We start from the raw sequence: 12,565 nt of genomic DNA on the forward strand, positions 1-12,565 counted from the left end.
GTCCCATTGAATTAATTGAGACTACATGTATGAGTTCATTTATCTATATTACTAAGAAGTTGCATAGTTGGGTCCCACACAAGCATTAATCTAAAATGAATATGTTTTTAATGATAAATTGGTATTTAGATGGACTATAATGATTGTTTACATCCAAACCTTGTTTTAATAAGGCTGGTTTAGCCTGCCAAGAAAATAAATCCAGCTTTTTATTAATAATCAAGTGACAGAGAAATAACAATTATGGATTAAAAGCAGAATTCTGACATAGACAAAAAGCAAGTGTGAGGTTTCATTAGGTCCATTACAATACATGCTTTTTTGCTGATAGCTGGATGGAAAGCTGATACATTTTCAACACTGAATTGAGTATCATGATCCCTGAGCTAGTTCTGAGCGAGTTTGCTGCAGAACCAAAAGCAGGAAAGCCATGTGGGTGAGAGCAGGGATGCTTAGACAGCAGGGCAACAACTCAGCTCATCCTGCTGTTGCAACCCAAGATACTCATGCTATGTAGTATTGCACTCTGCCATGTAAAAATGCTACCTCCCACCCTGTTGGATTAGGGTTCTCCTGCTCTGCTACAACACCTTTATATTGTAGGCATGCTAAGAGGCAGTGAACTCCCCTAAAGCACATCCTGGCAGCAGCAAAGTTGTCCTCTTCCTCTGACATTGTGAACAGGAAGAGATCACTCCACTGTGGCTGTTTTATCTTGAGTCTGTTGGCCAGCATCGAACCATACAATATTGAGTGCACGAGAGGGAACAGAGGTCTCAATCTTCTATAAGATTGCTTGGACCAACCTGCCTCCATCTGGTCCCCTGACAAAAAGCCTCAGTGTGGAGAATTCCAAATGGTGCAAAAAGAGGTGCTGTTCCCTTCTCTGTGGATTGAGTCATGCATGAGATGCAACCTCCGCTCACAGTCAGAGGCCAGGGCTTAGTGACTCCTAAGCATAAGAGTAGTTATGGCATTACCTGATCCTAAAATGTCCCATGGGACCTCTCTGGCTGGGGCCAGACACAGCACAGCTTCCTTTGTACCTCTAGTTGCACATGTGCATGACTTCAGTGGACATTCTTTTGGTAAGAAAAAATAGTGGGAGTTTCTTTTTCCAGACTTTAGCCTGGTCTATGTGGTGGAGAGGGAGAAAAAACCTACTGGCTGTTGACAGAAACAGTTCAAGTGGATGTCAACACCAGAAGGTTTTGCTTTCTGCCCCCCACTTCTCCCTGACTAACTGCATTTTCCCAAATTTCATGTTGCACTCCTCCTGCATCCCCTTTTCAGTGCTTAAGAACTGCCCAAGGATGCACAGGGAAAGGTTGTCCTTTTCAGTGCTTAAGAACTGCCCAAGGATGCACAGGGAAAGGTTGTCCTTACACCATGTCCTCCAGACTAGAAGGAAGCGCTATAATGAGTGCTTTCAGAGACTGTCCCTCCTTCAAGACTTCCAGCTCAGGGTTGGGTTTTTTGGAAGATCAAGTTGCTGTACAAAATAAAAATAATGCCTCATTTAATGACCAAAAGAAACCAAAGCAAACCAAACTCAAGCTTTTAGTAATTTAACCACTTGAAACTGGTATTAACGCACACTTTGACATTTGATTTTCCACATTCGGAAAGTAAATATCATTTATCACTGCACATTTTGATTCTCTGACGTCCTTTAAATCCCTGAAACTCATGTCACTTACCTAAGGGATACAAACTCAATAGTAAGTGAAACTTAAGTAATTCCTGCCCTGATTTATAAGCATCTGTGATAAAAGGGAAGGTTGTGATCTGGGAGAGACTGCTTACTATTGGCCCTTTCTGACATTTATTTACTCATCCCACTAGTTACTTATACTGCAAACACTTTCTTTCCCCATCCCACGTCAGAGGTATGTAATAAAAGTAACAATTCAATATAGCAAATTAAATAACAGTAATAAAAGCTTCCTAACTGGCCTGGGAAGCTCCATTATGGTCTAGGATTTGGTATTTATTTTAAAGACCATAATTTTTTTTCTTTTTTTTTTTTTTTTTTTTTTTTTTAACTGAACTCAGCTGTCACTTGTGAAAATTTGGACCTTCAGAGACCATATCCTGCCTGGTCCAGTCTCTCCCTGGGTTCCCATGCCCGTTTCCACAGTGAAGAGAGAAGCGAGGAGAAGAAGAAGTTCCACAGGGGAGAGAAGCGAGGATGCGGATGCCACTCAGCACGTGTGGTCTGGGGCCATGCCTGGTGATGGAGCCCCACGCATGCATGGCAGTAGGATCAGGGACACTCATGTGTTCCTTTGCAAAGATCTCTTCCACTTTTAGTGGAGAAGCAGCAAGGAAAGGAAGGGGCAGAAAGAACAGATGGGGGGCGATGATAGCAAAAAGAGGAGGAAAAAGCCATGGGAGGAGCATAATGAGTCAGAGAGGCTTTGTAGTCTACTTTTACAAGGAAAATGGTCATACAACAAGACAAGATGGGCCATAAATGTTGGCATCTGCATTTATCTGTGAGTTTAGTGCTAAGCAAAGGGTCTACTGGAGAGGCTGGACTGTTGGGAAATACTGTGGGAGCCAGGGCCTTTCTCTGCACGGCTCCGGAGCCCTTTTAATGCCCTCCTAGGGTTTGCACCTCCTTCTGGAAGCTGACAGGGTAGAAGTTAATGACAACAGTTAACACGTTAGATCACCAGGTCATGCTGCCTTTGCTGCCCCTTCAAGCCCCTTCACAGCAAGTAAACAGACAGGGCCTTAGACTGGAAATGTGTCCTCTGGTACTTCCGCAACACAAACAGTGCAGTAATGGAAAAACAGTCTGTTTATCCTCAGAGTGTTAGCAGATGGCAGATCCTTCCCACTCCCTCTCTCTGCTGCAAGCTAAGCTTCCCAGCGAGTCCCCGAGGCCATTGCTGGATACAGACATTCTCCAAAGCCCTTCAGTGGGGTGTGCACCAGGCACAAATGAAGGTGAATCCCACACACTTTTAGGGGCATGTGCAGGACTACAAGGGAAAGGCTGCATAGGTAGATACACCTGCTCTAGCTAGATTATTGTACAGATGCAACATGCTGCTGCGAAAAGGAGCACTCTGGACTTCCTTTACACGAAGCCAGCAACAGGTGTGTCCTTGTCCTGTTACAACTGCCCCAGAAGGCAGAGGGAAAATGGAGGAGCTCATACCAACTCTGTGGGCCCCCACATCCCAGCTGGCACCAAATGCCCACCCAGGGACCACAGTTAGCACAGCCAGTCTCCCCTGCTAGACAACAGGCAGCTCCATTTCAGATGTTTCTGCGAAGAGACAAGAGGACAAGAGGTGGTCATGGCTTTCCTTCTGCCCCTTTACTGCATCTCTAGTGCCCATAGGTGCATGGCCTCTTCCCAATCCGAGTTAGCTGCAAACCCCTCCCTGGACACATGGTGCCCCTCTCTTGTCAGGGACTACAGCCCACCTCTCAGCTAGGCTGTTTGTGGGAGCACTTCTCCACCCAGTGCATGCAAAATGCTGGTTTCCACATCTTCAGTTGTAACCAGAATTAGACAGGGCTCACACCAGCCCCAGTTGAGCGGTCTGAGAGGCCACAGTGAGATTCATGTCACCTTACTCCAGACATCCCATCTTCCTCCAAGAGCAGTCACTCCTTTTACAGTCAAAGGAGGGAAACATGCATTTCTACAAGGTGACTCATCTAACCTACTTTAGACACCTCCTTTAGGAAGAGGTGGGTTGCACTGTGGGTCTTGGCACAGAAAGTAGGTACCTGGTTGTGTTGCAGACAAGACAGCTCTGCACACTTTGCTAGCTGTCCTGAGTCAGGCATCAAAAAACAATGCATACTTCAGAAAGGTTGTTCTTACTTTTTGTCCATCTGTGCTGTTGTGCAAAGGTCATCAGGATTTGCAAAGTGCTTGGGTAGCACAGTTTGTAAACAGCAGTGTCTAGAAGGGGGTTAATTCCTCTATATTCAGACCAGGGCTTGGATGTCATCAGCAATATAGAACCCACAGCTCTAAGTTGAGTAGTGGCCATAAGAAGGAATACTGGCTAGTCTCCATTTGCTGCCACATCTTCAGGGCTGCAGTCACTAGTGTATGGTAGGGAATGAGCTTGTATCCTGTGCAGGGGTGGTGATGGTGGGTGCATTCTCCTTACCTTCTCTAGTAAATATACATTCAGTATCATCAGCCAACACCAGAGCTGTTTGGGATACGTAACAGCCTCTGCACCTTTGGAGCAGTACAATCCGATGTCCATGTGTCCCCAGGCAGCCTGGAGACACAGGGACACCCAGTTACTTCCGGCTGCCCTCTTTGCAACTCCCCTGGTGCTGAAGCTACCAAAACCTCTCAGAGGCAGTTGTACCTCAATTGGTATGGATCGCACTGTTTTAGTCAAAGCTAATTTAGACTTCTGCTTTGAGACACATCCAAGGATAGGCACACATCTGAAAAGCACCTGAAAAATTAAAATGTTCGGCTAGCTTCTAGCTGCTGCAAAGAACCCACAGCCTCTTCCCAGACTATCTTGCTGCTGCTCATCACCACCTGTTTCTTTTAGCCTTCCAGTCACTGAACAGGCCTTCTTCCTCAAAAGGCACTGGCGTTAGGAATAGCCTCTGAGTAGTAGCAGTCAACACAAGAAGAAAGGTAATGCCACTGGCCACACAGAGAAGAGAGAAAAGGGCACCAGTAGAGACATGCTTTCGGTTGCCCCTCATGCTGTTGTTTCAGCCATGAAAATTTGTCTTTTCACCTCTGCTCCCCTCTCTGTCTGCAGCTGGGATGGGCACATCCCTCATTCCTGTGGCTGCCTTCCTGCTACATGGCCTTCCTGCTGCTCTTCAGAGATACTGTGGAAAGAAGAATGAATGAAATGAAACTGATGCCAAGCCCACCTATGTGGTTTACCTAATCCTAACAAGTCACAACAGAATTTGGGGGCTGCATCTTTACCCAAGAGGAAGTGATGGCTCCTGAAAACCATGTATAATTCTTCAGGAGGTTTATTTGCTTTTCACTGTCAAAGTCACAATTACTCATTCAGACGACAGCAACAATGTATCACCCCTCAGTAATGCAGGTATGCAACTTCCTCTTAATGCTTGGAGGGTATCTTGCCCTGCTTTTGGCTCCCTACAGCACATCTGACTGTGCTGCAACGAGTCTGCATCTGTTCTCTGTCTCACCACCCTGTCAAAGGAAAGCAGCATAAAATCCCTCGCAGGCATATTTTAGATGTGTAATACCGATATGCTTCATAAAACATATCAGCACATTTTGAAAGTTATTTCTAAAATTTAAGTCCATGAGTCAAACAATACCAGGGAGTGGAAAGTGTCCCACATGCCAAACAAGAACCAGCACAGAGCTGAAAGCCAGTGAAAGAAATGGGCAGCAGCCAGTGATAAAGGAGCTGATTTTCCCCTGTCCTGTCAGGGATTCCAATGCTTGTGAAACCCTTGTGAAGAAATTTAACAAACATCAGTTTGTTCAGCTCAGTGTAGTATACAGTATGTTGAAGAATCCTGTGTTTCCTTGCTAACCTTCCAAAATCAAGTCAAACATTAGAGGAGACAGAGAGCACTAGCAGCAGCACACTTCATGAGGGCAGTAGAGACATAAACTAACATAAAGAATAGTTTAAATCAATCAAAATGTTTGCATAAATTAGGTTGGGGTTTTTTTGCAAACCTGTGAATAACAAGAGCCAACTAGAAGTAGATCAGCAGTAGAAGTCCTTTGGATTTTTCCCTAAAAATCCAAAGAAATCTCTTTCTCTTAAGGCTATCAAATATGAATGACTTACTGGAGCCAAGGCTTTGGGGGTGATCAAAGCTCTGTGGACATCCACATTTAGCACAGGGAAGAATGTGATACCAAGACATATTCAGAGTAGGAGACATGCGGCTGTAAAAGATACAGAGGTGATTGATTGCTAAGTAAAGAGATTTCCCTTGCCACTTTGCAGTAGCTCATGTGGATGAACCCTACAGATTCACTTCACAGAATCACACAGTACAGCTGAAAGAGGGAAGGGACTCTTGGAGACTGTCAGGAGCTTCTTGGTCATCCACGCAGGCCTCCTGCCACATTTGCTTGATTTCCTGCATGTTATCATGGACCATTCCTGAGCCTGGAGGAGATGATCTCCTGGGACCCCTCTTTTCTGTAGGGCTGTCTCCCATGGGATTATTCCCAGCAGATCTCTGAAGAGGCCAAAGTCTGTTCTCCTAAAGCCCAGGGTGATGATCTTGCTTCTTGTCCTGCTCTTTCCCCTCCAGAATCATGGAATATAAGCATGAGTGCATTCACTGGATTAAGGCCCTTGATTCTGACAGAAGGTGGGGAAGCAAAATAACAGTGTTGCTTATTTCTTGAGTGTTAATCAATCTGTAGCACCTTTGAGAAACAAACACACAGAGTAATTCTCATTTTACAGTTTAATTCCTATTTCTTCATGTTTAAGGAAAGAGAGATAGGGAAGCTGGATGACTTGCAAGAACAGGTATTAGCATGTGAGAGTTACTGGCAATTCATTCAAGGCTCGTCTCAGATCACACTCCTGTCTGTGTAGGTTTCCAGAAACCCAATTATACCTGGCAGAGATGATAGTTTTTAAAATCTAATTACAATGGAAGGAACGTGGTACCGTGGATACATTATCTTAAGCCATTTGACACCTTGCCTCATAAAACTAGCCACAGAAGTGAAATTCAAATTTATTTCAGCCTAGATAAACCCACCAAAAATCTAGGAATTGGCTGGATGCAATCAGCAGGTAACCAGAAACAACAATGTCCTGAGCTGGGATTTGGTCCAGTGGGGTGCCACCAGGACTGGATGAGATAAACAGTGCAGGTTATATTCAGTTTGTGGTGACACAAACATCAGTGAAGGCAGAGGAGAAAAAACCAAAGGTGAACTGCAAGAGTCTAAAATGCGTGAAGTGCATAATGAAATGGAATCCAAATTGCATTAAATACACACTGAACATTTAGAGGAGCAGATATTGAACAGAAGAGACACAAAAAGCAGAAACATCAGCAGGACCTAATAAACACTTAACAGCAATATCAAACAGTAAAACCATTATGTTTTGGCAGCACAAAAGAATGACAAACAAAACTTATGTTAGATGGATTGTATGCAGAAGACCCATAGAGTCATAGAGTTAGGCATAGTGGAAGGTGAGAATCCCTTCCTGTGCAGCGTGCATATACTGCTAACATCCACCTTCAAGTATAAATTCAAAATAGGAATAATCCATACTGACACAGGAAGGATTAAAGAAGGATGTTATGAAACTGAGTGAAAGCAAGTATTTGTGATGAAAATCCGGCAAAATGTTCTAACATTGGATCCTGTGACACTGCTAAAAAGTTTGTCATGGGCTTGCTGGAAACGTTTAGAGAGTCAGAAAAAGCATGAAGGAAGGAAGGAAGGACGCTCAGGACACATTATACAGGAAGGACACTCAGGGAGGTTTCTTTATGCAATTAAAGATGCATTATGCATTTCTCTGCCATAGGCTGGATTGGGAGAGTAACTCGCTCGTCACAGCTCAGTAGAAGATGGATGCTCCAGAAAACATAGGATTTTATAACCATCTAGGTAGTGGCCAGCAAGATGAGTTATTGCTGGAAAATGAAGGGCGTCTTTCATAAACTTTCAAGAGGAACAGGCTGCCAAGACAGCTGCGAATTGGGGTTGCCTCTGTGGAAGCCATCATCCCCCAATGAGGAAAGCAAGGGAGCAGCTCCAGGGGTCGGAGGTAGGTACTCCTTTCCTGGGTGACCTCCACTTGAGCTCACAAGGATGGCAGAGCTCATCCTTCATGTGTTGTCTTCATTCAAATAGGGCTGGTGTGGCTGGGGAGCTGCAAGAACATCCAGTCAGCAACAGGCAACAACATGAGACCCTGGTGACAGCTGGACAAGACATGGCAAAGAGGGGAGAGAAAGCAGCTTCACATCAAAGCCTTGCCTCCATCACTGGAAGCACAGCAGGCACTGGAGCTGAAATGTAGACCAGCAGAAGGAATTGGCCATCAAGCCTGACAGATGGCCAACAAACTAATATTGAATGTACGCATGAAAAGCAGCCATAAACCAGCATTACAACAGTTGTGAACCTATATCCTACCTCATTTTTCCCACCCACCTTCCCAAACAGCTTTCTTCTTCCCATTGGCCTTCTGAAATGAACAGTGCTCAGAGTGTTAATTGTGTCGCTGGTATTTATCTGGAAGAATGATATCATGACCTAGATTCCTTTTCCCAAGCCTTCCTCCACAACAAAGGACAGAAAAAGCAGTATTTGATACAGAGACAGGCACAATTGCAGCCTGGTGCCTTTCATCAGACAACTGACCAAACACTGAAGCTCATTAACCCAAGGTGACTACCAGAAATATTTTCATCCTAGAAGTTTCTTATTAGCAGAAAGACTGGTGAGTAAATTCTACATACTTCACAGTAGCAGAAATGTGGCTTTATCACTTCACTTCCTTCCTGCAATCCAAAGCCCAGAATGCAGGTGAAGGCATTTTAAGAACAGCCAGAACTCCAACTTGTGGAGTTGCAGATGTGGGTGGTTAACCTAACAGTAATGTGCCTGTGAAGCAAGAAGTTTTATTCCAAAACACTGCTGGAGGCTCTGCTGGACCTACCTTGCCATGAACTTCTGTTAGTTACATATAAAAATCGTACTTTCTTCGTTGACCTTCTCCAGAAACCCAGCCTCAAAGGTTCAGTATTAGACCAGCTCTGAGCATGACTGCAACAGGAGGAAACATGCACAAGAGAGACCAGAAAAGTGGCAGAAGGCAGGATTCAGGATTTCAATGGCGTGCTAAGTTTCACACTGGCATTTTGTACATACTTACCAGATGACAGAACTCGCTTGATCCACACAAGAATCTCTGCTCCAGAAGATTCATACTCAAGTCATTAACCACCTCTCAAACTTGCTCCAGCAATTTGCTGATTCTTCAACTAATGTTGTGTTTGGCTTCCCCCTCAACCTCAAACTTATGTTAAAAATACTCAGCTCCTCCTTCCTTTTGTATGCAACCTGGCCGGGATTCTTTGAAACTCCCTCCACCCCCCTCTCAGCCTTGCTTGAACTTTCCTAAAGTAAAAACATATTTACACAAGGGCTTAATTTGACAACAAAGGATTTTGCTGTTAAATTTACTTTGGGAACTGGTCCCAGACAACACTGTAAAAAAAATGTGCTTGGACATTCATTTTACAGAGTTTTGATTCTTGTGGATATTTTGTTTTGCTTTGAATTGTTGAAATAAGACTGTTTCAGTGATGGGTTCTGCCCATTCCAGCCAGGTGAGTAACAGAGGAAAGTCAAGGTGTTTCACTTCCTCTATTCCTCTGTGCTGGAGCTGGGTAAAAGAAGCTGAGCTCCAGGCTTGTGGGAGGCTGAGTGCTGGCACATAGCATCTCACCTGCCTGCAATTAGAAGAAACCATCATTCATTTCTTGGATTTGTTACACCAGTAACAAAAAGAACAAATTAATTAATCCAGCCTTAGCAGGGTGACATTAAGCAATATAACCACTGATTAAACCCCATTTTTCAGTGTAGATTTTAGCCTAAAGTCACAGTCTTGTAACAAAAGCTAACCACAAAGCAGGGACCAAAAATGGTTTTTCTTTTGTAATGTACTAAGACTGCATTAAATTATATTTCTGAAATGAAAATCGTGAACGTAGGTTTGCATGTGAGACCGTTAAACTTTAACACCTGTTAAAGCATGGGTTTAACCTGATCCTCTGCTTTTGTACTTCTGCATAGTGTAAGAAAACGGGATGTAAGAAAGGAAACTTCTGCAAAGAGACGTTGACAAATATGTAACAACCATTGCAGGAGCAGCAATATGTTTTCTTGCAAAAGTTCAGTGAGTGGTGACTTCAGACCAGAGTCCTGAAGCAAACAGCCCTCACGTAGGACTGTTCATTTACCAAACACATGCTTTAACCAAGCTACCTTGAAGTGGTTGGGGGAACACAGAGGAGGTGTCTGGTTCACAGGCAACTTTGCCAAACTGTATTCCTGTAGTGGATGTGCTGAGAAGTCTGGAGAATTTCAAGAAAAGGTCAGTTTCACATCTGTTGGACAGAGTTTGGAAGAGACATGGGCTCCCCGACAGGAGGGGCAGGCCTGCTCTGACATGTCCTTATCCGCAAAGATAATGACAATGAGGAGAGGTCCGTCAAAATAGATGGAAACCCCACTAGACTTGCAGTGAAACTTCTGCTGGTGCGCTAGACTAAGGAAGGCAACGAACTAGGAAATAAAGTGTAGTTTCGTGAGTGCTTACACACCCTGAAGCTGAGCTAATTCTTCTAAATAATTTTTTTTTCCCCCAACCCATTTTTTTTTTTGAGATAGTCTTATGCGTCTCCTTCCAGATACATGAAGTTGCTTCTTTAAAACTAAAGAATCCCAAACTTTTGCAAAATTTTATGCAGAAATTATTTCAGCTGTAGCAGTAATCTGAAAATCTGTATGTATTAAACAGCTGTGGCTAGGATTATTCTTAAACTTGACATTTTGCTTTGTAAAGCTGCTTTTATTTAAGTAAAAGTTCTTCATAAGCTAAATGCTAGCAATATTTGAAATAGTATCTGTCGACAATTAGAGATGGAGGCAGGACAGATGATGATCATGATTAAAGCCTGAGATAAGTATTATTTCTAAATTTTCAATGGGGAGTTATATATCTCTGTAAGGACTACAATTTTAACACTGAATCAGGAAAACAAGATCTAGCCTCTAAAAGGGGCTAGAATGAACAACAAATTTATTTTGGATCAGGAAAATCAGCAATATCTGCCATACAAACTGCTGAAGCTTATGTAGAATTTCCATTTACATGAGGTGGACTATTAAGTATAAGGCCTGAGTAATACTCAATATGATTTATAAGAATAAGACCTTTAAAAAGTCTTTAGGTCCTAAGAAAGGTGGAAATAATTAAAAACCTGGGCAAAAGCTGCAAAAGCAGCAGAAGTATATTGCTTCTGGTTAATACATGCCTTTCATACAGATCCTTGACCATGAGAGGAAATTAAATGTTGTTGTTTTTCAAGATTCACCTACAGTTAAATCACACATCTTGGAAGAAATAGATCTTTGTGTCTCACCAACAATACATTAGTTCCTCTTTCACTGAGAAAACAATTACGGACTTGATTAAGAGTGTACTTTCTTCCTCTGTTATTACTGTTGTCTTATATTAAGGTTATTTGATGTTTGCTATACACTGCTACAAGGCAAATAATTCCCTGACTCCTTGGTTATTTTCTAAGCAGAATAAACTGCCTTAGAAATATTTGAAAGTATGAGACAAACAGGTTGTACTTTTGGAAGTGCATTTTTTTTGCCTCAGTATCCTCAGCTGAGAAGCTGATGCCAGCTTCAAAGTACACACAAAGTTAATAGAAATAAATTGGTGGAAATTTGTTTCCAAACAGAAGTGTGAGTATTTCCTTACAGTTAATCAATCAACTTGTGCCTGAAGGAATACAACAAAATATGCAAAAGATAAGTTATCACTTGTTCTTTATGGTCATTAGCCAATATTTTAGTTTTCTTCCTCCATCAGAAAAAAATCATGACTATATGGGACATTTAATTTAGTCAGTCTTGAACTTATGTAAAATTCTGAGTCCTTCAAGTCTCAAGTACTCATCCATGTAGTGAAAGAATGTTGAAATAGTGTTGAACTATTGAGTTATATTTCTACAGTAGACTCTTTAGCTGGAAATTTTAAGTTCTGTAAGGATAATGTATAATGAAGATCAAAAGAATTACTATATTATCTGTAGGGGTCTTTTACATTATGATAAAAGTTATTTCTAAATAAATGCTTAAATTTAGAACAAAGATCTGTTTATAACATGACACTTTCATCCAAAGATAAGTTACAAGCAAGCATGCTGGCAATGCCTGTGGTCATTAAAGTAACTCTCTCCTAAAAACGTGTAACACCAAAGCAGAAGAACAGGAAAGGAATTTTGCTCCATAGCCTCCCATCTTATTTGACCTTTCAGTTTCAAAGACAAAATTGTCTTACCTTGATTCAGGTTTTTTTTTTTGTTGTTGAAAGAATGCCAAGTTTCTGAACCATTTTAAAAATTATTAGTAAGCTGAGAATTGCAGAATGTAGTGGGGTTTGTCTGGATCAGAAGAAATATCAGATACCAGGATATTTAGCAAAGTGTTTGTGCACACTCAGAGGACAAATATTAGAAAATGATCTAATATTTTATCTTCAAATTGTCATTATATCTCATATTCATTAAGCCTGTGGTACTTACTGTGTTTATTCTTACCTCAAATACACTAATGAAAGAATATTTCCCTTGTGTGAACAAGGTTTAAATACATTAAGATAAATTGCAAAATATTGAGATTGCTGAGGTTTAGTTTCATATTGAAGCTAGCTTCAACTGGGGACAGTAAGCATTTCATGAACTGATTTAAAACCAAATTTCAAATTTATGATAACCACCACCTTAAATAATAAATTTGTTCTTACATAAATAATTTTTTAAA

The sequence above is a fragment of the Strigops habroptila genome, chromosome 10 (assembly GCF_004027225.2).
Source record: "Strigops habroptila isolate Jane chromosome 10, bStrHab1.2.pri, whole genome shotgun sequence".
Classification (NCBI taxonomy): Eukaryota; Metazoa; Chordata; class Aves; order Psittaciformes; family Psittacidae; genus Strigops; species Strigops habroptila.